Consider the following 22,708-nt stretch of genomic DNA (forward strand, 5'->3'; position numbering starts at 1 on the left):
GACAAAGGAGAGTCAGTGGATGTTGTTTACTTGGATTTTCAGAAGCCTCAGACAAGGTGCCACACGAGGCTGCTTAACAAAATGAGAGCCTATAGCATGACAGGAAAGGTACCAGAATGGACAGAAGATTAGCTGATTAACAAGATGCAAGGAGTGGGAATAAAGAGGGCCTTTGCTGGTTGGCTGCCAGTGACTAGTGGTCAGTGTTGGATCCGCTTCTTTTCATACTATACATCATTGATCTGGATTATAGAATTGATGGCTTTGTGCCCAAGTTTGTAGATGATATGAAGATAGGTAGAAGGGCAGGTAGTGTTGACAAAGCGGGAAGTCAGCAGAAGGACTGAGACAGATTCGAAGAATGGGCAAAGAAGTGGCAGATGGAATATTGTATAGGGAAGTGTATCGTCATGCATTTTGTAGAAGGAATAAAGGCATATGTAGACTATTTTCTAAATGGAGAAAATTATTTTTAAAAATCAGAGGGACAAAGTGACTTGGGAATCCTTTGCAGGATTCACTAAAGGTTAACTTGCAGGCTGAGTCGACTGTAAGGAAGGCAAATGCAATATTTGCATTCATTTGAAAAGGACTAGACTATAAAAGCAAAGACGTAAATGCTGAGGCTTTCTAAGACATTGGTCAGACTGCCCTTGGAGTATTGTGAGCAGCTTTGAGCCTCTTATCTAAGTGATCATAATGCCTTAAGATGATCATGATGATCGCGCCCTCCCAAGACCATGGTCAACACACTCCTAGAAGACAGCGGTGCGGCGAATGTAGATGAACTGAACACACTGATGAGGGAGAGGGAGAAGTGGAGAGTCCATCATCGTGCCCTAGGCCTGTGTCGACGTCGTAGTAGTAGTATCTAAGTGACGTTCTAATATTGGAGAGGGACCAGTGGAGGTTCACAGAAAATTTTTCGTGAGCTGAAGGATTTACATGTGAGGAGTGTTTGATGGCTCTGGACCTGTACTTGCTGTATTTTAGAAGAATGAGGGAGGATCTCATTGAAACCTACCAAATATTGAATGGCCTAGATAGAGTTGATATAGAGAGGATGTTTCCTATAGTAGTGGAGTCTGGGACTAGAGGGCACAGCCACAGAATGGAGGGACATCCGTTCAGAACTGCGATGAGTAGGTGTTTCTTTAGCCAGAGGGTAGCGAATCTGTGAAATTCGTTGCCCCAGACAGCTGTAGAGGTCAAGACATTGGGCACCCTTAAAGAGCAGGTTGATAGTTTCCCGATTAGTAAAGGGATCAAAGGTTACAGGGTGAAGACAGGTTTGAGAGGGATAATAAATCAACCACGATGGAATGGCAGAGCAGACTCAATGGGCCAAATGGCCTAATTCTGCTCCTATGTCTTATGGTCTTAATGTGCTGATCAAACCCACATCTACATTTCTGTTATCTCCAATGCTCTTTCAGTCAGCCTCCCAACACCATCCACTGTAAATGAGCTCATAGCAAGCAACAACCTCCCTATCGAACTGTGATAACTAACCCCAGTTTCAAATCTCTGTGGCCTCATCCGTCCCTTTCTCTGTGACATCTTCCAGCTGAATAACTGTCCAACCTCTCTGTCCAGTTTCAAGTTAGCATCTTTAATTCTCATCAATCCAGCGCGGGTGGTCATGTCTTCAGCTAGCAAGGGAAGCTCTTGAAACTATCCCCGCTTTACCTTTCTGTCCCCAATTCCTTCAAGAAAACCTGCCTTTTCTAAAGCTTTTTGGTCCTCTATCTCAATACTTCTTTATAAATGTCTCATGTAAAATTTTGTTTGTCGTTAGTAGGTCCCTTTGGCCACTCACACATGCCCCATCATTCATTACAACTGTGACTGCCCCTGATAGTCGTGTCCTCCACTATGCCAGTTCCCTTTGGTCCAATACACCCTGCTCTTTCAAATCTTTACATACAAATATCTCCCATGATCTGGCCACCACAAACCTCCAGGATAGAGAATGTCAGAGCTTTACCACCATTGCTTCACACCCGAGCTTTAAACGTGTGTCTTCTAATCATTTCTCCTTCAAAGGCCTCCCATTCATTGAACCATCTCAACATTTACCTGTCGTCCTCCCTAGCAATTGTATCATTTTTCAATAAAATCATCTCCTTTCCTCTAAACTCCACAGAATGTAGGTTCAGTTTCTTCAGCTGGTCGTAAAAGACAAAGAACAGTACAGTACAGAAACAGGCCCTTTATGGTTGATATCCCTTTACTCTCTGTCGATTATATTGCTTAAACATTGCTGTTGAATCTGCTTCTACCACCTCACCTGGCAGCAAGTTTCAAGTTTAACGAATGTGTTTTTTGGACTGCCTCCATTGCCAGTATATCAGGGAACTAAAATCATACGTTGTACCCAAGGTGGGGCCTTACAACTATTACAGCAAGTCCCCATGAATAAACACCAACCTTCTTGCAACAAAGGCTCACAAGCCATTTGCCTTCATAACCACTTGCTGTATCTGCTTGCTAACCATTGAGATTCATGCAGAAGACGACTTAAATCCCTCAGTACTTCTCTCACCTGTTACCTTTATACATTCAGATAAAAGAATTCCTTCAGATTCCTCTTACTGAAGTGCACTTCCCCACAATGAAGTCCTGTTGCCAAGATCCTGCTTACTTACTCACACGATCTACACCCAGCTGCAGAGTCCTCATCTGATCACAAAATGACCTCTCTCATATACACATTTCTATGTCATCAGCAAACTTGAATACATTACATGTCCTCTAGGTCATTAATTAGAAATAATTAGGGCACCACATTAAATCCTTTATGAAAAGGACCAATTTATTCTGTCTTTCTGTTATTTATACAATAACCTAGATTAAATACATTCTAATGCATTTTCCCTAATACAATGAGCTCTCACCATGTGTATCAGCCTTTTTAATGGCACCTTGTCAAATACCTTCTGAATATCCTAATGTTACACCTACAGGTTCCCTTCCATCAATTCTTGTGACTTCCTCAAAGAACTCCACTGAAAATCCAATTTTTCAAATTAGACTCATCTTCAGAAAACCATGCTGAAGTTTCTCCAAATGACTGGTTATTTCTTCATTATAGACACTGGCAGATGTTAAGCTAACAGGCCTATAATTATCCACATTCCCCTTCTTTCTCTCTTACATAATGGAATCACAAATGTGGTTATTCAATCCACTAGTACCTTCCGGAAACTCTGGAAAGGAAAAAACCTCAACTAATAACTCCAATATTTCTGCCGTTGTTTCATTTACATAAAACTCCTAGGAGCAACCTGTTGTGATCTGGTGACTTGTCTGCCATTAGTTCTCTAATAACTTCTCCCTTAAGATAGTGACAATCGCAAGTTCCTCCACAGTATTAAAACTAGCCTGTCGGAAATCTTCAGGTTATTTGCATTGTCCTTTACAGTGATGACATATGCAATGTGTCAATGTAACCTACCTGTTATTTCACAAACAAGAGAAAATCTCCAGATGCCGGAAATCCAAGCAACATGTACAAAAATAATGGAGGAACTCAGAAGGCCAGGCAGCATCTATGGAAAAGAGGACAGTCGACATTTCAGGCTGAGACCCTTTGGCAAGACTGGAGTCAGAGGAAGAAAGTGGGTGGAGGGGGGAAGTAAAGAGCTGGAAAGTCAATTGGTGAAAGAGATACAGGGCTGGAGAAGGGGGAATCTGATAGGAGAGAACAGAAGGCCATGGAGGAAAGAAAAGGGGGAGGAGCACTAGAGTGAGGTGAGGTGATGGGTAGGCATTTTCTGGCAGTTAAAGCATAGGTGCTTGGTGAAGCGGTCTCCCAAACTACGTCATGAGATGTCCTCCTTCTTCAAAGAAAGGGACTTCCCTTCCTCCATCAATGCTGCCCTCAATCACATCTCTTCCATTTCATGCACATCTGCCCTCACCCCATCTTCCTGCCACCTCACCAGGAATAGGGCTCCTCTTATCCTCACCTACCACTCCACCAGCCTCCATGTCCAGCACATAATCCTCCATAAATTCCACCATCTCCAACAGGATCCCGCTATCGGGCACATCTTTCCCCCCCACCCCACCCCACTTTCTGCTTTCCGCAGGGATCGCTCCCTACACAGCTCCCCTGCCCATACATCCCTCACCACTGACCTCCCTCCAGGTACTTACCCTTGAAAGCAGAACAAGCGCTACACCTACCCCTACACCTCCTCCCCTGCTAACATTCAGAGCCCCAAACAGTCCTTCCAGGTGAGGCAACACTTCACTATGAGTCTGTTAGGGTCATATACTGTACCTGGTGCTCCCAGTGTGGCCTCCTGTATATCGATGAGACCTGACGTAGATTGAAAACTGCTTCGCTGAGCATCTACGCTCTGTCCACCAGAAGAAGCAGGATCTCCCAGTGGCAACACATTTTAATTCCGCTACCCATTCCCCTATGTCAGTCCATGGTCTCTCCACTGCTGCGATGAAGCCACACCTGGGTAGCCTCCAACCTGATGGCATGAACATCCACTTCTCAAACTTCCAGTAATGTCCACCTGTCCTCACCCTCTGCTTCATCATTCCCCATTCCCATTTTTCCTCTCACTTTATCTCCTTACCTGCCCATCAAGTCACTCTGGTGCTCCTCTCCCTTTTCTTTCTTCTATAGCCTTCTGTCCTCTCCTATCAGATTCCCCCTTCTCCAGCCCTGTGTCTCTTTCACCAATCAACTTCCCAGCTCTTTACCCCACACCTCCCCCTTCCGGTTCCACCTATCACCTTGTGTTTCTTCCTCTGATCCCTCATCTCCTTTTTCTCCAGTCCTGATGAAGGGTCTGAGCCCAAAACATCACCTGTACTCTTCTCCATAGATGCCACCTGGCCTGCTGGGTCCCTCCAGCATTCTGTGTGTGTTATCTGTATTTTCTTTTTTTCCTGCTATTAGTTATCTGAATCTCACTCTCATTGGTTCTCACACTTATCCAATGTACCCTCTTCCATTTTATATATCCATTAGACACCTTGCTGATTGATTTAACGTTACTTACTAATTTTCCCTCAATCAATTTTCTCCCTTTTAACTAGAATATTAGTTTCCTTCGCTAATTATAAGCTGATAGATAAACTACAGAACCTGTACCTCTGTACCTCCCTCTGCAATTGGATCTTCAACTTCCTAACCAGAAGACACACAATCTGTGTGGATTGGTGATAATGCCTCCTTCTCACTGACGATCAATGATCAACACTCAGAGATACAGGAACCGCTTCTTCCCCTCTGCCATACGATTCCTAATTAGACATTGAGCCCATGAACACCACCTCATTTTTTAAAATATGTATTATTTCTGTTTTTGCTGTGTATGTATATATATATATATATATATACACACACACACACACACACACGCGCGCACACACATACACACACTTACTGAAATTGTTTTACTTTTTTCCTTTCTATATCATCATGTATTGTATTGTATTGCTGCTGCTACAAAGTTAACAAATTTCATGATACATGCTAATGATCCAGGGCAAGCATTAAAAAGGGCCACTTTTCAGCATAATTGTATAAGGGCTAAGAGAGTTGTAAAAGAGCGCCTGAAGGCTTTGTGTGTTAATGCAAGGAGCATCCATAATAAGGTGGATGAATTGAAAGTGCAGATTGTTATTAATGATTATGATATAGTTGGGATCACAAAGACATGGCTCCAGGGTGACCAAGGATGGGAGCTCAACGTTCAGGGATATTCAATAGTCAGGAGGGATAGATATGAAGGAAGGGGAGGTGGGGTGGTGTTGCTGGTTAAAGAAGAGATTAACGCAATAGAAAGGAAGGACATAAGCCGGGAAGATGTGGAATCGACATGGGTAGAACTGCGTAACACTAAGGGGCAGAAGACGCTGGTGGGAGTAGTGTACAGGCCACCTAACAGTAGTAGTGAGGTCGGAGATGGTATTAAACAGGAAATTAGAAATGTGTGCAATAAAGGAACAGCAGTTATAATGGGTGACTTCAATCTACATGTAGATTGAGTGAACCAAATTGGTAAAGGTGCTGAGGAAGAGGATTTCTTGGAATGTATGCGGGATGGTTTTTTGAACCAACATGTCGAGGAACCAACTAGAGAGCAGGCTATTCTGGACTGGGTTTTGAGCTATGAGGAAGGGTTAATTAGCAATCTTGTCGTGAGAGGCCCCTTGGGTAAGAGTGACCATAATATGGTGGAATTCTTCATTAAGATGGAGAGTGACATAGTTAATTCAGAAACAAAGGTTCTAAACTTAAAGAGGGGTGACTTTGAAGGTATGAGACGTGAATTAGCTAAGATAGACTGGCAAATGACACTTAAAGGATTGACGCTGGATATGCAATGGCAAGCATTTAAAGGTTGCATGGATGAACTACAACAATTGTTCATCCCAGTTTGGCAAAAGAATAAATCAAGGAAGGTAGTGAACCCGTGGCTGACAAGAGAAATTAGGGATAGTATCAATTCCAAAGAAGAAGCATACAAATTAGCTAGAGGAAGTGGCTCACCTGAGGACTGGGAGAAATTCAGAGTTCAGCAGAGGAGGACAAAGGGCTTAATTAGGAAGGGGAAAAAAGATTATGAACACTGGCAGGGAACATAAAAACTGACTGTAAAAGCTTTTATAGATATGTAAAAAGGAAAAGACTGGTAAAGACAAATGTAGGTCCCCTACAGACAGAAACAGGTGAATTGATTATGGGGAGCAAGGACACGGCAGACCAATTGAATAATTACTTTGGTTCTGTCTTCACTAAGGAGGACATAAATAATCTTCCAGAAATAGTAGAGGACAGAGGGTCCAGTGAGATGGAGGAACTGAGTGAAATACATGTTAGTAGGGAAGTGGTGTTAGGTAAATTGAAGGGATTGAAGGCAGATAAATCCCCAGGGCCAGATGGTCTGCATCCTAGAGTGCTTAAGGAAGTAGCCCAAGAAATAGTGGATGCATTAGTGATAATTTTTCAAAACTCTTTAGATTCTGGACTAGTTCCTGAGGATTGGAGGGTGGCTAATGTAACCCCACTTTTTAAAAAAGGAGGGAGAGAGAAACCGGGGAATTATAGACCAGTTAGCCTAACATCAGTGGTGGGGAAACTGCTGGAGTCAGTTATCAAAGATGTGATAACAGCACATTTGGAAAGCGGTGAAATCATCGGACAAAGTCAGCATGGATTTGTGAAAGGAAAATCATGTCTGACGAATCTCATAGAATTTTTTGAGGATGTACCTAGTAGAGTGGATAGGGGAGAACCAGTGGATGTGGTATATTTGGATTTTCAAAAGGCTTTTGACAAGGTCCCACACAGGAGATTAGTGTGCAAGCTTAAAGCACACAGTATTGGGGGTAAGGTATTGTTATGGATGGAGAATTGGTTAGCAGACAGGAAGCAAAGAGTGGGAATAAACGGGACCTTTTCAGAATGCCAGGCGGTGACTAGTGGGGTACCGCAAGGCTCAGTGCTGGGACCCCAGTTGTTTACAATATATATTAATGACTTGGATGAGGGAATTAAATGCAGCATCTCCAAGTTTGCGGATGACACGAAGCTGGGTGGCAGTGTTAGCTGTGAGGAGGATGCTAAGAGGATGCAGAGTGACTTGGAAAGGTTGGGGGAGTGGGCAAATTCATGGCAGATGCAACTTAATGTGGATAAATGTGAAGTTATCCACTTTGGTGGCAAAAATAGGAAAACAGATTATTATCTGAATGGTGGCCGATTAGGAAAAGGGGAGGTGCAACAAGACCTGGGTGTCATTATACACCAGTCATTGAAAGTGGGCATGCAGGTACAGCAGGCGGTGAAAAAGGCGAATGGTATGCTGGCATTTATAGCGAGAGGATTCAAGTACAGGAGCAGGGAGGTACTACTGCAGTTGTACAAGGCCTTGGTGAGACCACACCTGGAGTATTGTGTGCAGTTTTGGTCCCCTAATCTGAGGAAAGACATCCTTGCCATAAAGGGAGTACAAAGAAGGTTCACCAGATTGATTCCTGGGATGGCAGGACTTTCATATGAAGAAAGACTGGATGAACTGGGCTTGTACTCGTTGGAATTTAGAAGATTGAGGGGGGATCTGATTGAAACGTATAAAATCCAAGGGATTGGACAGGCTAGATGCAGGAAGATTGTTCCCGATGTTGGGGAAGTCCAGAACGAGGCATCACAGTTTGAGGATAAAGGGGAAGCCTTTTAGGACCGAGATTAGGAAAAACTTCTTCACACAGAGAGTGGTGAATCTGTGGAATTCTCTGCCACAGGAAACAGTTGAGGCCAGTTCATTGGCTATATTTAAGAGGGAGTTAGATATGGCCCTTGTGGCTACAGGGATCAGGGGGTATGGAGGGAAGGCTGGGGCGGGGTTCTGAGTTGGATGATCAGCCATGATCATAATAAATGGCGGTGCAGGCTCGAAGGGCCGAATGGCCTACTCCTGCACCTATTTTCTATGTTTCTATGTTTCTATGATAATAAACCTGATTCTGATTCTGGGTAATCTAATTCTTGTAAATTTCCTCATCTTCTGGCTTACCACCAGCTCTTATCATTTCATATGTTCCAGTATTGAATATTTTCTTTGACCTCCTTTGTAACTGTGATGGCTCATCCTTCTCCTGTGAATCACCGCAGCACATTTTGCAAAGTTATGGCCTCTTTCAAAATGAGTTGTTATTCACAGTTGAAATTATTGCTTTCGTATCTGAATACATCCCATGATCAGAGCGTAAATTCAAAGCAGTTTGTTAAATGCTGCAGAAATTTTCAGTCAAGCTGCAATTAGAATTTAATAAAATTATCATTAAACTTTATTTTTGAAGTTGTTCCGATATAGAACACACTTGATAAATACTGAATAAGGAAACAGTCCACTTACAATGATGATTCGAATACTTAACTTTCCAATTAATTCTTCACTATTTAATTTGTTTTCATTATGGAACAAGCACTTAAGTACTTCATTCAGTAGTTTTTTTTTAAGAAAATAGGAGCTCATAGACTCATACAAGATGATTTAATCTCCACAATTTACCAAAGACAGAAATAATAAATGTAACTATAAATTGAAACAAGCACACTTTAATAAACTTCTAAAAGGCATTTCAAATCATAAACACAAGAGATTCCACAGATGCTGGAAATCCAGAACAACATGTCAAAAAAATGCTGGAGGAACTCAGCAGGTCAGGCAGCATCGATGAAAATGAATAAACAATCGACGGTTTGGTCCAAGACCCTTCTGCAAGGCTACAAAGGAAGAAGGGTGCCTGAATAAAGCAGGGGCAGGGGGCAGGAGGAGAAGATGACAGGTAAAGCCAGGTGAGGGGGAAAGGTGAAAGGCTGGAGAAGAAGGAATCTGATAGGAGAGGAGAGTGGACCATGGAAGAAAGGGAAGGAAGGGCACCAGGGGGAGGTGAAAGGCAGGTGAGGAGAAGAGATAACAGGCCAGAGTGGGAAATTAAAAAAAAGAGGGCGGGCAGGAGAAAATTTTTACTTGAGGAAGAAATTGAAGTTCATGCCATCAGTTTGGAGGCTGCCCAATATCCTTACAAGTTAATCAGATTGTTTATGTTTCAAATTTATAAATACATTTATAATTTTAGCTTAATAGGAACTTGGACACACATTCCACTGTGTTCTCACTCAATCTGCAAATCATGGATCTGAGGCAGTGATCTATTTTCTCTCTTTGTTCCTGGAGGTGTGTAAGTTTTTAAGAGAAGGAATCATACAGTCTGAGGTTCAGCCTAACTAAACAGAGTCATAGGGAAACACTCACCTCTTCACCTGCCCATCACTTCCCTGCGGTTCCTCTCCTCCTTCCCTTTCTTCCATGGTCTACAGTCCTCTCCTGTCAAGATTCATTCTTCTTCAGCAATCTACCTCTTGCACCTACCAGCTTCTTAATTCTTCCTCCCCTCTCCCACCTAGCCACTCGCCCCCCCCCCCACCTGACCTGGTCTCACCTGTTACCTGCCAGCTTGTTCTCCTGCTGCTAGCCCATAAAAGAACATCCCCTTCAGCAGCGTCACCTGTTAGTGAGGGAAATAGCTGCAGAAGATCCCTAAGTGGATTGCTCTTCCTAGTGTTCGCCCAGCTATTTGAAGCCCAAATTCTGAACTATTAAGATGTACTCTCCATGTGATGAGCATTGAATGCCTGGGGATAACAGCTGAAGACACAAAGTGAGTGTGGTCTAAATTGTATTCACAATTCATATTAATCATACATACAGCATAAAACTACTTTGTGAACATGAACTGAGGCAAAAGATAAAAAGTAAACTGTCCTGCCAGCTCAGTTTCCTCATTTCAAGATCACAGAAGTGAACTGGTCCCAATGGCAAAATCAGGTTTTGATAAGCAAGTAAAAACAGATCACTTTTGAACAACTTTTCTTCAGCCTTCCCTCCTGTTTTAGCTTGCAGCAGCAATCCATCAGAAACATGAAGGATGTGGCAACTTCCCAATCCCTCATCTAGCTGGCCATCCACCGCAGTGAATTTACTTTAAAAAGCTGGCAGGCTAGTCACTCGCTGAGATATCACAGCTGTTCCACTTCTGCTCTGAGCTAATGTCTACATTTGTTTGTTTTAAAGTAGCAAGTCAGTAGATGGTCATCCACAACCAGAAAATTAACTCTTCTTCTTTATAGCCCCAAATTTTGCAGAACTGTCCTTACAACTTTAGGAGTAGAGGAAAACAAAGTAGGAAATATTCTAAGCAAATCTGATCTCTTAGGTAAATAAATCAGCATGCTTAGATTTAGCTGCATGTATAATCTTAAAATGAGGTCAAGATATGTGCCCTTCCCCTCCGCAAACCTTTGATAAGTAAATAAACAATTAACAAAACACATAGCCTGTTAAAGAAAATAACTGGTGCAGACATCAGGAGCTGCTGGTTTGCATTTGTTGGTATATTAGCTGCACTAGAATAGCTATTCAAATCAACTACATGTTAATAATCAAATATATATTTTCTGAAAGCCATTGCGGTAAAACATTACCAACAAAAGATTTATTTACATCAAAAGACATGATATTGGCTGACTTGCTGGTTGCTCCACTAATGGACTGCAGTGGAGGAAAATGTGAGGTCATCTCTTGTAGACTCAAAGCAAATAGAACAGAGTACTTACTGAATGAAGCAATAAATTCCAAAGAAACTTAAGGATCATCTAACTACCGAAGAAAAACAAGTTCAAACTCCATCAAAGCAAGAGGGTATGAGGAGGGAGAAAATGCTTTGGGGACTTTTCAAAACCTTCTTGAAAAGATAAACCATCCTCACTGACTCATGGAGACTGATGTCTCTGACTATCACGAGCAACCAGGAAGGCATTAAAATGATTCAGTCTTTTTGATGCGAGCATGACAAGTCAAAAGGAGTGCAGATGCATTTAAAATAGAAGCAGAAATTGGCCATTTGTTTTTTTTTTGAACATCCTCCACCTTTCAATATCATTGTGGCTAACTATTTGATTTAGTACCTAATCCTGCATTCTCCTCATATGTCAAGGGTAATCTAGCCTCCTTCATAAATATATTTAATTTCTTTAGCTCCATTGCTTTCTCTAGTGGAGAATTTCACAAATTTCATCCAGTCTCTGTTCTCAAGAACCCCATACCCTCAAGCAGTTCTGGACTCCAAGCAAATTAGGACCATCCTCCTTGGATAGGTTTCTGTTGTCCTTCCCCATTCTTCTAAATCCCTATGAATATAGGCCTAATTGACTCATTCCCCCCTTTCATATCACTTCAGCCATCCTAGGAAGAACGGCTTTCAGCAATTGGTGTATATAAGCATCCAGCAGCATTGGAATTTCTCTTTTCCTAATCTCGCACGATTGAAATAACAATATATTTGTGCTTAGAACAAAAATTGATCACCTCGCATTTATCTGCATTAAATTGCATCTGTCATAAATTTGCCCACTCACCAATTTGTTGAAATCACGTTGAAACTCCTCAATTGACCCAGGTAACCATCCCTCCTTCGCCCTCTGTGGCAGATTCTGTTGATCTCATCAGCCATCTCAAAACCCCAACAAACTAGAGTGGATACAAGCCAACCACGACTATGAAAGACTGTGTAGATCATAATGACAACCAATGGTGCAACTCCCAGTTCCTCGCCACTCATACTTTTCCACCTCCATGATCATTTTTCTACCTCCTGAGGGAGACTGCTTCATGGTGAAGAGTTGTATGGTGACCCTCAAGTGAAGACTGCTTCGTCAGGGCAGCTATCTGACCAATAGCAAATTGCATTGCTTAAAGCCCTACCCGTAACAAATCATCACCATTTCTGACCCCCACAGACATCAATAACTGGGTGCAGCAGAACTTTATAAGTGCCAGAATTTCTTTTGTTTCTTATATGGCCCTTCTAAGAATGTCAGCTGCAGTTATGGAGAATACTATGTAAAGAAACTTCCTCCAACTCTCTTTTCCTTTTCAAGTAAGAATGGACAATATAATAGATACAGTATCTTCCTTTTATCTGCAATACAAGAATAAGAAGGTTGTTCTGAAAGTTTTTGAATGTATTTGTTTAATAAAGTTTTATGAAAATGACAACTCAACATCAACAAAATGACCAATGTTTCTATATTTTAAAAATTCTTTGTTTTTTTAAGAGATACAGTGCAGAGTTGTCCCTCCCAGCCCAACGAGCCACACCACTCAGTAACCTACCTATTTAATACTAGCCTAATCACAGGGCAATTTACAATGGCCAATTTACCTACTCACCAGTACATCTTTGGACTGTGGGAGGAAACCAGAGCACCCAGAGAAAACAATGTGGTTTACGGAGATAATGTGCAAACTCATTACAGAGGGTGCCAGAATTCAACTCTGAATTCGGCAGCTACCTGAGCTGTGATAGCATCGCACTAACCGCTACACGAACATGGCGCCCATCTTGAAAGTAATTTAGAAGCACATAAAATTGATTGCTGGATAATTCATAAATCGCGCCGTGGCACAACTCGAGTAGCAGCAGCACTCTCAATGGATACGATCAAATATTCCCATTTCAACCTGATACAGCTAAAAAGTACAACTGCTTCCAAGGTCAGTACAGTCAAAGATGTCGTAATGTATTTAAACGAACTATCGCTGCTTAAAACCAATGGAAATAACACAGTCTGTTGTCAGAACCGCTCACATATACCACAGAGGAAGCACGGGTGCAGAGCGGGGTTACAAGTGCATTTAAGGAAACGGTTTTAAAATTCCTATACCGACCATTTTGCTGGCAAACATGCAGTCTCTTGTGAATAAAATCGATCTCAGAGCAAGGGTGCTGAGTCAGAGGGACATCAGGACCGCATGTGTCCTTTGTTTCACAGAATCCTGGTTAACCCTTTCCGTACTGGATGCAGCGATTCAGATCGACGGGTTTACTATACACGGTCAGGACAGATCAAGGCAGAGGTGGAGGAGTATGCCTCATGATCAACTCTTCTTAGTGCACAAATATATCAGTGCTGTCCCAATTCTGCTCACCAGACCTGGAATATCTAGCAGTTAAGTGTTGTCCTTCCTACCTACCACCGGAGCTCTCCGCGGTCATTCTGGTAGCAGTATACACTCCATCTCAGGCCAATGTCAATCAGCAATGATGATCTGAGCAATGGGATCAACATGCACAAAACAGCACACCCTAATGCCTTCACCATTGTTTTGGGACATTTTAACCAAGCCAGTCTGAAAAAATTCACTAAGCAATTACCATCAACAGATCACTTGCAATACCAGAGGAAACAACACACTGGACCACTGTTGCACCGCCATCAAGACTGCCTGCCGTGCTATTCCACGCCCTCACTTCGGGAAGTCTGATCATCTGGCTGTACTTCTAAACCCTGAGTATAGGCATAGGCAGAGACTGAAGACTGCCGCACCAGTAGTGAGGACCAAGAAGGTATGGACAAGGAAAACACAAGAGTGCCTACAGGACTGCTTTGAATCGGTGGACTGGACTGTTTTCAGGGATTCATCTTTGAACCTGGATGAGTATGCTGCAGTTGTTACCAACTTCACTAAAACCTGTATGGATGAGTGTGTGCCTACAAAGACTTACTGTACATTCCCAAACCAAAAGCCATGGATGAACCAGGAGGTACATCATCTGCTGAAGGCTAGATCTGTGGCATTCAAGTCTCGTGCCCCAGGCCTATATCAGAAAGCCAGATATGATGTGTGGAGGGCTATTTCAAGGCTGAAGAGATAACTTTGAATGAGTTTGGAGGCAACATCAGATGCACGGCAACTCTGGCAGGGTTTACAGGACATTACTTCCTACAAAGCAAAACTGAATCGCATGAATGATGCGATGCTTCACTACCAGATGAACTGAACGCCTTCTATACCTGCTTTGAAAGGGAGAACAGTACTACAGCTGTGAAGATCCCTGCTGCACCTGATGACCCTGTGATCTCTGTCTCAGAGGCTGATGTTAGACTGTCTTTAAAGACAATGAACCCTCGCAAGGCGGAAGGTCCAGATAGAGTAAATGGCAAAGCTCTGAAAACTTGTGCCAACCAACTGGCGGGAGTATTCAAGGATATTTTCAACCTCTCACTGCTAGGGCGGAAGTTCCCACTTGCTTCAAAAAGGCAACAATTATACCAGTGCCTAAGAAGAATGTGAGCTGCCTTAATGACTATCACCCGGTAGCACTCACATCAACAGTGATGAAATGCTTTGAGAGGTTGGTTATGACTGGATTGAACACCTGCCTCAGCAAGGACCCAGACCCATTGCGATTTGCCTGTTGCCACAATAGGTCAACGGCAGATGCAATCTCAATGGCTCTCCAGACAGCTTTAGACCATCTAGGCAACACAAACACCTACATCAGGATGCTGTTCATCGACTATAGCTCAGCGTTTAATACCATCATTCCCACAATCCTGATTGAGAAGTTGCAGGACCTAGGCCTCTGTACCCTCCCCCTGCAATTGGATCCTCGACTTCCTAACCGGAAGAACACAATCTGTGCAGATTGGTGATAACATATCCTCCTCGCTGACAATCAATACTGGCGCACCTCAGAGGTGTGTGCTTAGCCCACTGCTCTACTCTCTATATACACATGACTGTGTGGCTAGGCACAGCTCAAACACCATCTATAAATTTGCTGACGATACAACCATTGTTGGTAGAATCTCAGGTGGTGACGAGAAGGCGTACAGGAGTGAGATATGCCAACTAGTGGAATGGTGCCACAGCAACAACCTGGCACTCAACATCAGTAAGATGAAAGAGCTGATTGTGGACTTCAGGAAGGGTAAGATGAAGGAAGACATACCAATCCTCATAGAGGGATCAGAAGTGGAGAGAGTGAGCAGTTTCAAGTTCCTGGGTGTCAAGACCTCTGAGGATCTAACCTGGTCCCAGCATATCAATGTAGTTATAAAGAAGGCAAGACAGTGGCTACACTTCATTAGGGTTTTGCAGAAATTTAGTATGTCAACAAATACACTCAGAAACATCTATAGTTGTACCATGGAGAGCATTCTGACAGGCTGCATCACTGTCTGGTATGGAGGGGCTACTGCACAGGACCAAAAGCAGCTGCAGAAGGTTGTAAATCTAGTCAGCTCCATCTTCGACACCAGCCTACAAAGTACACAGGACATCTTCAGGGAGCGGTGTCTTAGAAAGGCAGCATCCATTATTAAGGACCTCCAGCGCCCAGGGCATGCCCTTTTCTCACTGTTACCATCAGGTAGGAGGTACAGAAGCCTGAAGGCACACACTCAGCGACTCAGGAACAGCTTCTTCCCCTCTGCCATCCGATTCCTAAATGGGCATTGAATCCTTGGACACTATCTCACTTTTTAAAACAAATATACAGTATTTCTGTTTTTTGCACTTTTTTAATCTATTCAATATACATTTACTGTAATTGATTTATTTATTACTATTGTATTTTCTCTTCTATATTATGTATTGCATTGAATTGCTGCTGCTATGTTTACAAATTTCATGTCACATGCCAGTGATAATAAACCTGATTCTGATTGTGATTATTAACGCTGTTCCTATTTTCACTTTGATTTGACCATGGCAAATCAGTCTTTGACATATTGAAGAGAATATTTCAAGCAATAAACATTTTTTAGAATATATTTTAAACACTCATGATTGCACTGGTTCATGGCCAGTTTGAGACACTGAAATCTGCAGGTTTCAGGAAAAAATAACATTTCTCAAAGTTAGTCAGCTTTGGCCACATTTTTACAACTGTAACACGTGCATCCATAATACAAATCGTTTAGAAAGTGATAGATGGCTTGGGGAACTCAATTTGCATGCTGTAAGCCATATTGATTATAGCTCAATTGTAATCCTGTTTAAATCTTATTTGAAGACAACTACAGCCCATCCTGCAATAACATTTTTTTAAAACAGGCAGTGTCTTAGGAATGTAACTATTGCATCATAGCAGAGCTACCCTAACTTCGTTTAGCAAATGTGCCCAACTTGGAAACGGCACACCATAATTTATCTTATTTGTGCAACACAATACTTTCTAATTTTGATTATACACTTGTTTCGTCCTGTGCAACTATGTCTGGGTAATATTGAGAATGAATTTATATATCAGCAAAATTCATTCCCAATATTCTGTCAAATTAATAGATTTATTGTAAACTGCACATAGTACACGGTAGTCGTCAAATTTTGTTTATTAACATGTGTGCACAGGTATGAAAAACTTCCATGCAGGAACAGCACAGGTACATCTGCATGAATACAAATTATCCAAAATTGTCTAAAAAAAACACAATTAGAAAGAAAATAAAAGTGCTTTGTAGTACAAAATAGTCATAATGCTGCTGCCCTAAGGTAGTGATAAGGGATGTGCAGTTTGATTCAAGAACTGAGTGGTTAAACTGTCCAAGTACGTAGCATTCTGAAAGTGGCAACACTGGTAGATACAGTGGTGAAAAAGGTATTTGGTACACTTTACCTTCAGAGCCATGGCATTGACTTGGATAGTTGTGATGCATATGACATTGGTGAGACATTACTTAGAGTACTCAGTGCAGTTCTGGTCACATAAGAAGATATCACTTAGCTGGAAAAGGTGCAGGAAAGATTCACAAAGATAATACAGGGACTAGAGGGCTTGAATTATGAGAGAATAGATAGGTTAAGGCTCCCCATCTCCTCCCGCCTGGAGTGTAGGAGGCTGAGAAGTGACCTTCCAGAAAATCATGAGGGGCATGGATTAGGTCTTTCTCTCAGAGTAGGGAAGTTAAAATTTGCCAGAGGAAGTGATAGAGGCAGACACAATTGCAACTTATAAAATGCATTTGGACAGGTACTTGGATAGAATATGTTTGGAGGGATATGGGCCAAATGAAGGCACTGGGAAAACTCAAGTAGGCAACTTGATCAGTATGGAGGAGTTGGGCACTGCTGTCTAACTCAATGACTATGTAGTTGCTAATGTAGATAAAGAAAGCAACCAATTATACACATCTGAATCTCTTATTAGAAAAAATAAAGTAAATAAGCAGTTAATTTGCTTCACAGAAAAAAAATGGTTAAAACAGAACTTGCTCTTCAATTCACCCCCTGGAATCAAGTGTCCAGCTCAACTATTAGATTGGCCTTGAGTAGAGCCTCACCTAAAACATTCATGACCACACCGCACTATCAAACTGCCCATTTGAACTGAGTGCTCAAATCACCAAATGGAGTTTGATTCAAGAGTCCTTGACCCAAGACAGACTAACTAGCAGCAAAGCCAAACTGAAACAAAGAAAACAAAAACCTCTTCCCCTTTTCTGCTAGCCTCCATGCCTATTTTTAATAGTTTTGTTTGTACACCTATCTAATTCCAAGGCAGATATGCAAACAATCTTGAGGGCTTTTAAGCACTGGAAAATATATGACATTTATTAAATGGAAAATATCACTTTTTGATTTCACAGAAGTGGCTCATACGCATTTTAACAGATAAATCACAATATGTATGAGCAATTCGGGTTTAGCTCGTTTTAGAAAACTAGCTGGCCCAAGAATTAAGGAACAAAGTTGAAATTGAAACTTCTGCTTTCAAAGACAAATTCCGCTTGCATTAAGCAGAATACAATTTAGAACACAGAACAGTTCAGTGCAAGAACGGGCTCTTTAAACCACAATGTCTGCACTAAACTTAGAGCTGAATTAAACCTGATCTTCTGTGCATACAGCCAGCCAATCAATTTCCTTGCATATTCCAACAGCTCTTTAAATGCCACTTTTGTATCTGCTTCCACCACAATCCCAAGCACCTACCACTCTGTGTAAACAAAACACTTGCCTGCACATCTCCTTTAAAAATTCCCCCTTTCTAGAACTTGATATTTCAATCTTGGGAAAAAGATACACACTGTCTACCTTATCTGAACCTCTACTGAATTAATAAACTTCTATCAGGTCTCCCCTCGGCTCCAAAGAAAATATCAATTTCTTTCCAACCTCTCCTTATAGCTCATTCCCTCTAAATCAAATTTCCTGGTAAACCTCTTTCTGCATCCTTTATAATGCCTTTGATCCTTCCTGTAATGGGTTGAACAGAATTCAATGCAACACAAGTGTGGCCTAACCAAAGCCTTTTTTATAGCTGCAACACGACTTCCTGAATCATACTCATTGCAACACCTACCGAAGACAAGCATCTTAAACATCCTATGTGTACTACGGCCACTTCCTGAATCTGATAACTCGGACCCCAAGATCCCTCTGTACATCAGTACTGTTAACTGTTTACTTTCCCCTTGTGTTTGACATTCCAAAGAGCAAAACCTCACACTTACCCTGATTAAACTCTATCTGCCATTTCTCTGCCTATACCTATAACTGATCAATATTCTGCTGTATTCTTTAATATCCTTTCACACTGTCAACAATTCCACCAAATTTTGTGTGATCTGCAAATTTACTAACCCAATCATCTATATTTTCATCCATGGCATTCATATACATCAATAGAGGCCCCAGTACCACTCTCAGAGTAACTCCAGCCAGAATAACACTCTTTCACTGGAAGAAGTCAGAAAAGAGTAAATATAGATAGACCCCAATGAGTTTGAAGATCTAATTTATGTGAGTAATTAACACACACTGTTCCAAAGAAGTCTAAGGAAAAAGTCAGAAATACATTTGTTAAATTTGAAAGAGAAAAATATAAATATTTTGAAACAGAGGAAAGTAAATGACACAATACAAATTAAAAATCAGGAATTTGTTAAACTGATCCTTTGTCAAAAATAGCAAGTGAATTCTTGAGAACATGCTGTTAACTTCATTAACTTTCTGCCCAATTTGCCATTCTTCTGTGCTAAACAAATTCCACAGGGGCACATTGACTTCAGAACTTCTAACCATACGATAATGATTCAGGGTCTTGACTCCTTCTTTTCACATTTTAGGATTAGATGTTGAAGATACAGGGTATCTCAGTCACACTGAGAAGGTATCAGCCTTTGTAGAGAATTATAGTGCTGGAGTGCAGAATGGACACTTCCCAACATTCTGGGATAGCCTGCTCCCCTTTCAGAAGAATTTTATCAATATATCAGGTCAGTGGATGCATCCAGACAAATGCATTTTTGATTAAAAAAATAAAAAGGGATATAGTTATTGAACATCACAGCACTCAATGCAATAGTGTATGTTTGTGTACTCCATTTAATCTTTAATGTGGTGATAAAATGCAAAGATAAGAAAATTGAGTCCAAATGTTTAGCCATTTTGAGCACTTTGCTCATCACTGAATGGCTGAATGGTTGACATATGTTAAGTAAACATTAATGAGCTAAGTTCATATACACATGAAGGGTCCGCTGAAGCACATACAGCAAAAAAAATCTGCTGCAATGGCCACGCCCATAGATTACAAAATGAAATTTACTACCATATGCACAGATACATTATGCACTGGTGAAATAAAAAATACTTAGCAGCAGCATCACAGGCACATATTGAATTGGAGTTGAACTGAATTGGTTTACTGTTGTCACTTGAACCAAGGTACAATGAAAATGCTTGTCTCACATACTATTCATACCAGTCAAATCATTGCATGGTAAAAGGTACAAGGTTAAACAGTAACAGAAACACAGCATCAAATAAGCAAAATTCACAAGAAATACAGAAATGACACACAAATTAATTGCAAGGATGAACACAATTAGAACAGAAAAAAAAACAAAGACCATTTTAGTGTGAAGTGATCCAAGTGGTTACAGTATTGCTAAACTGAGTGATGAGGGTTTTGCCAATTGGTTCAGGAATTGAATGGCTGAAGGGAAGCAGCTGTTCTCCAGCCCAATTGCGTGGGACTTCAAGCGTCTGCATCTTCTGCATGGTGATGGCTGCAAAAATACAGCTTGCAATGCTTAGGGGCAATACTGGTTTAAACCTCCAGCATCCCTTCTTGCTCATCTTCTTGCCCTTCAGCCATACAGCTTCCTTGTTTTACATTGCCTTCGATGGGAAGAAATTATTCCTCTGATAATTCCCACATTAGATCTATTATAAATACTAAAAGGTCCTTTGAATCAGGAGTAGTATGAGCCTCTTACTATTCCCTTTTGCCTTCACTGGGTCCGTATCCCACCCTGCCTTGCCTAACTAACTATCTGTCCAAATAAAGGTAATAACAATATCTGATTCTACCACCAACTCTGGCAGCTCTAGATATCCACCACTCTATGTGTAAAAATGCTTACCCTTCAAATCCCTTTAAAAATCCTCCTCTCACCTTAAACCTATACATAGATTTTCTATGTCTAACCTATCCATGAACCTCATAATCTTTTATACTTCTGTCAGGTCACCTCTCAGTCTCCTTCATTCCAGGAAAAACAAGGCCAGCCCTGTCCAATCTCTCCCCATTACTAAAGTTCACCAATCCAAGCAGTATCCTGGCGAATCGCCTCTGCAATCGCTCCAGTACAATCACATCCTTCTTATAACTCGGTGATCAGAATGGCACACTATACTCCTAGTGCACCCCAATCAGTGTTTTGGAAAGAGTTAGCATAATGTCATAACCTTTGTTATATTCTATGTCCTTACCAGCGAAGGCAAGCATGCTTCAAGCCTCCTTCTTCACTACTCTATAGACCTGTGTTGCCGCTATCAAGGAACTGTGGACTTGGGGCCCAAAGTCTGTTCTCTGTTAATTAGTTAAAATTCCATTCTACTCATTAATATCCTACCGAATTAACATTTGACAAAAAAACAAGGTAAACCTTTGTGGATAAAGGGCAAGGAGAACAGAGAGAAAAGACACTTGAGGTCTAACAGTTCCCCTGGAAATAATTCTTTCACACGGTAGATTGCCTTGGTTAGTCCACATGATGGGACTTGCACCTAAAGGTTAACCTGAAGTAAGTGCTACATGAAATGGGCTTTATAAATAACAGGTGCAGCCAACTGAACTAACATAGGCGCAGGCACCAAGGAGCACCCAAGAACAGGCACTAAAAGAAGAGGAAGTTAATTGTTCATATATAGACCAAGATATAGAAATTGTTTCACATGATAAACTTTTTTTTTTTGCACAATACACAATGAATCTAATCTAAAACCGCTGTGCATGAGCTACCTCTGCTCTGAATCAGAAAGAAAGACCTATGAAGCCACTGGACTATTATATAGATGTCAAGCAGATTGCAAGGTGCACAGAATTATCTTGCACAATCGAGGCCCATGAATAAAATGGGCCACTCCCATCAAAGCAGTCTGGAACTGCTGAGGTAAACCCTACTCTAACCTGGGTAAAAAGGACATGGTTACCGGGTCTCTGACCAGTTGATCTTGCTGCAGGAAGCCCCACCCCGCAAAGTATTTGGCTTGATACTCATTCTTGATTATGCTCTTTTTCAAGCCCCTTTTCTATCCAAACACATTCAGTGGATCCTAACCTGATCTCACTACTCAACCATCATATAATTGGGACTCCAAATAACACCAACTACCTAATCATACAGTAACCATTTTCCACCACCACCATTCAACCTTCCCATCTTCAGATACTGCCCCATTCCATGACTTCAGACCCAATCCAAATATAGGTGGCACAGTTTTAGACATCAGCTTACATCAGATAAATGAAGAATGAAAAACTCTAGTTTCTTGCAGCTCACCTGGTGTCCTCAGTTTTCAATTACACTTGCTTATTCACTGAAACTGGATCACACAGCATTTGAACCTGCAAAGATATTGTACAATATCTAGATAACAGAATTGCAGCTCGGCTTTGAGTAACTGGACCCATCGTGGGATTTGAAATGTGAGAGATAATTAGGAGAACATATACATGATACAGATATACTCAGAAACCACTCTAAATGATAACCTCTGGAAGAAAGGATGCAATATAAAATTGAGTCAGTTGAACAGATTGGAAGTAGCAGGAAGATTAAGCACGAATAATCAAATCTTTAATGTTAAAACAGGAAAAACATCAAAATCAAAAATTGAACCTTTTATCAACAACCAGTTACAGAGAATGAAAACAACTTGGAAACTTGGAATGGAAGCTCCCTAAAAATAAAGTGAGAAACAGCAGCAGTGAGTGAGATTGGTACAGCAGCAACATTCTAATAAACAAAAACAGACCACACCTATGATCACAATCCCAAGAACATCTAGTCAGATACAAAGGTCTAAAA

At 41.3% G+C, this 22,708-nt stretch overlaps 1 protein-coding gene across 7 annotated transcripts in view; it reads right to left on the reverse strand.

The window, feature by feature from the left end:
- adcy7 (adenylate cyclase 7) overlaps positions 1-22,708 on the reverse strand; it is a 160,049-nt gene that overhangs the window by 72,535 nt on the left and 64,806 nt on the right. The window contains exons 1-2 of one of the 7 annotated variants that reach the window (XM_072279594.1): positions 8,600-8,728; positions 3,458-3,551 (exon numbers count right to left, since the gene is read on the reverse strand). The exons of 5 other annotated variants lie outside the window; for them this stretch is intronic. The gene's annotated coding sequence lies outside the window, so the exon portion shown is untranslated. Of the gene's footprint in view, positions 1-3,457; positions 3,552-8,599; positions 8,729-22,180; positions 22,212-22,708 lie in introns of those variants that run through there. One more of the 7 variants, XM_072279597.1, reaches the window with a different exon arrangement.

The sequence above is a fragment of the Mobula birostris genome, chromosome 15 (genome assembly GCF_030028105.1).
Source record: "Mobula birostris isolate sMobBir1 chromosome 15, sMobBir1.hap1, whole genome shotgun sequence".
Classification (NCBI taxonomy): domain Eukaryota; kingdom Metazoa; phylum Chordata; class Chondrichthyes; order Myliobatiformes; family Myliobatidae; genus Mobula; species Mobula birostris.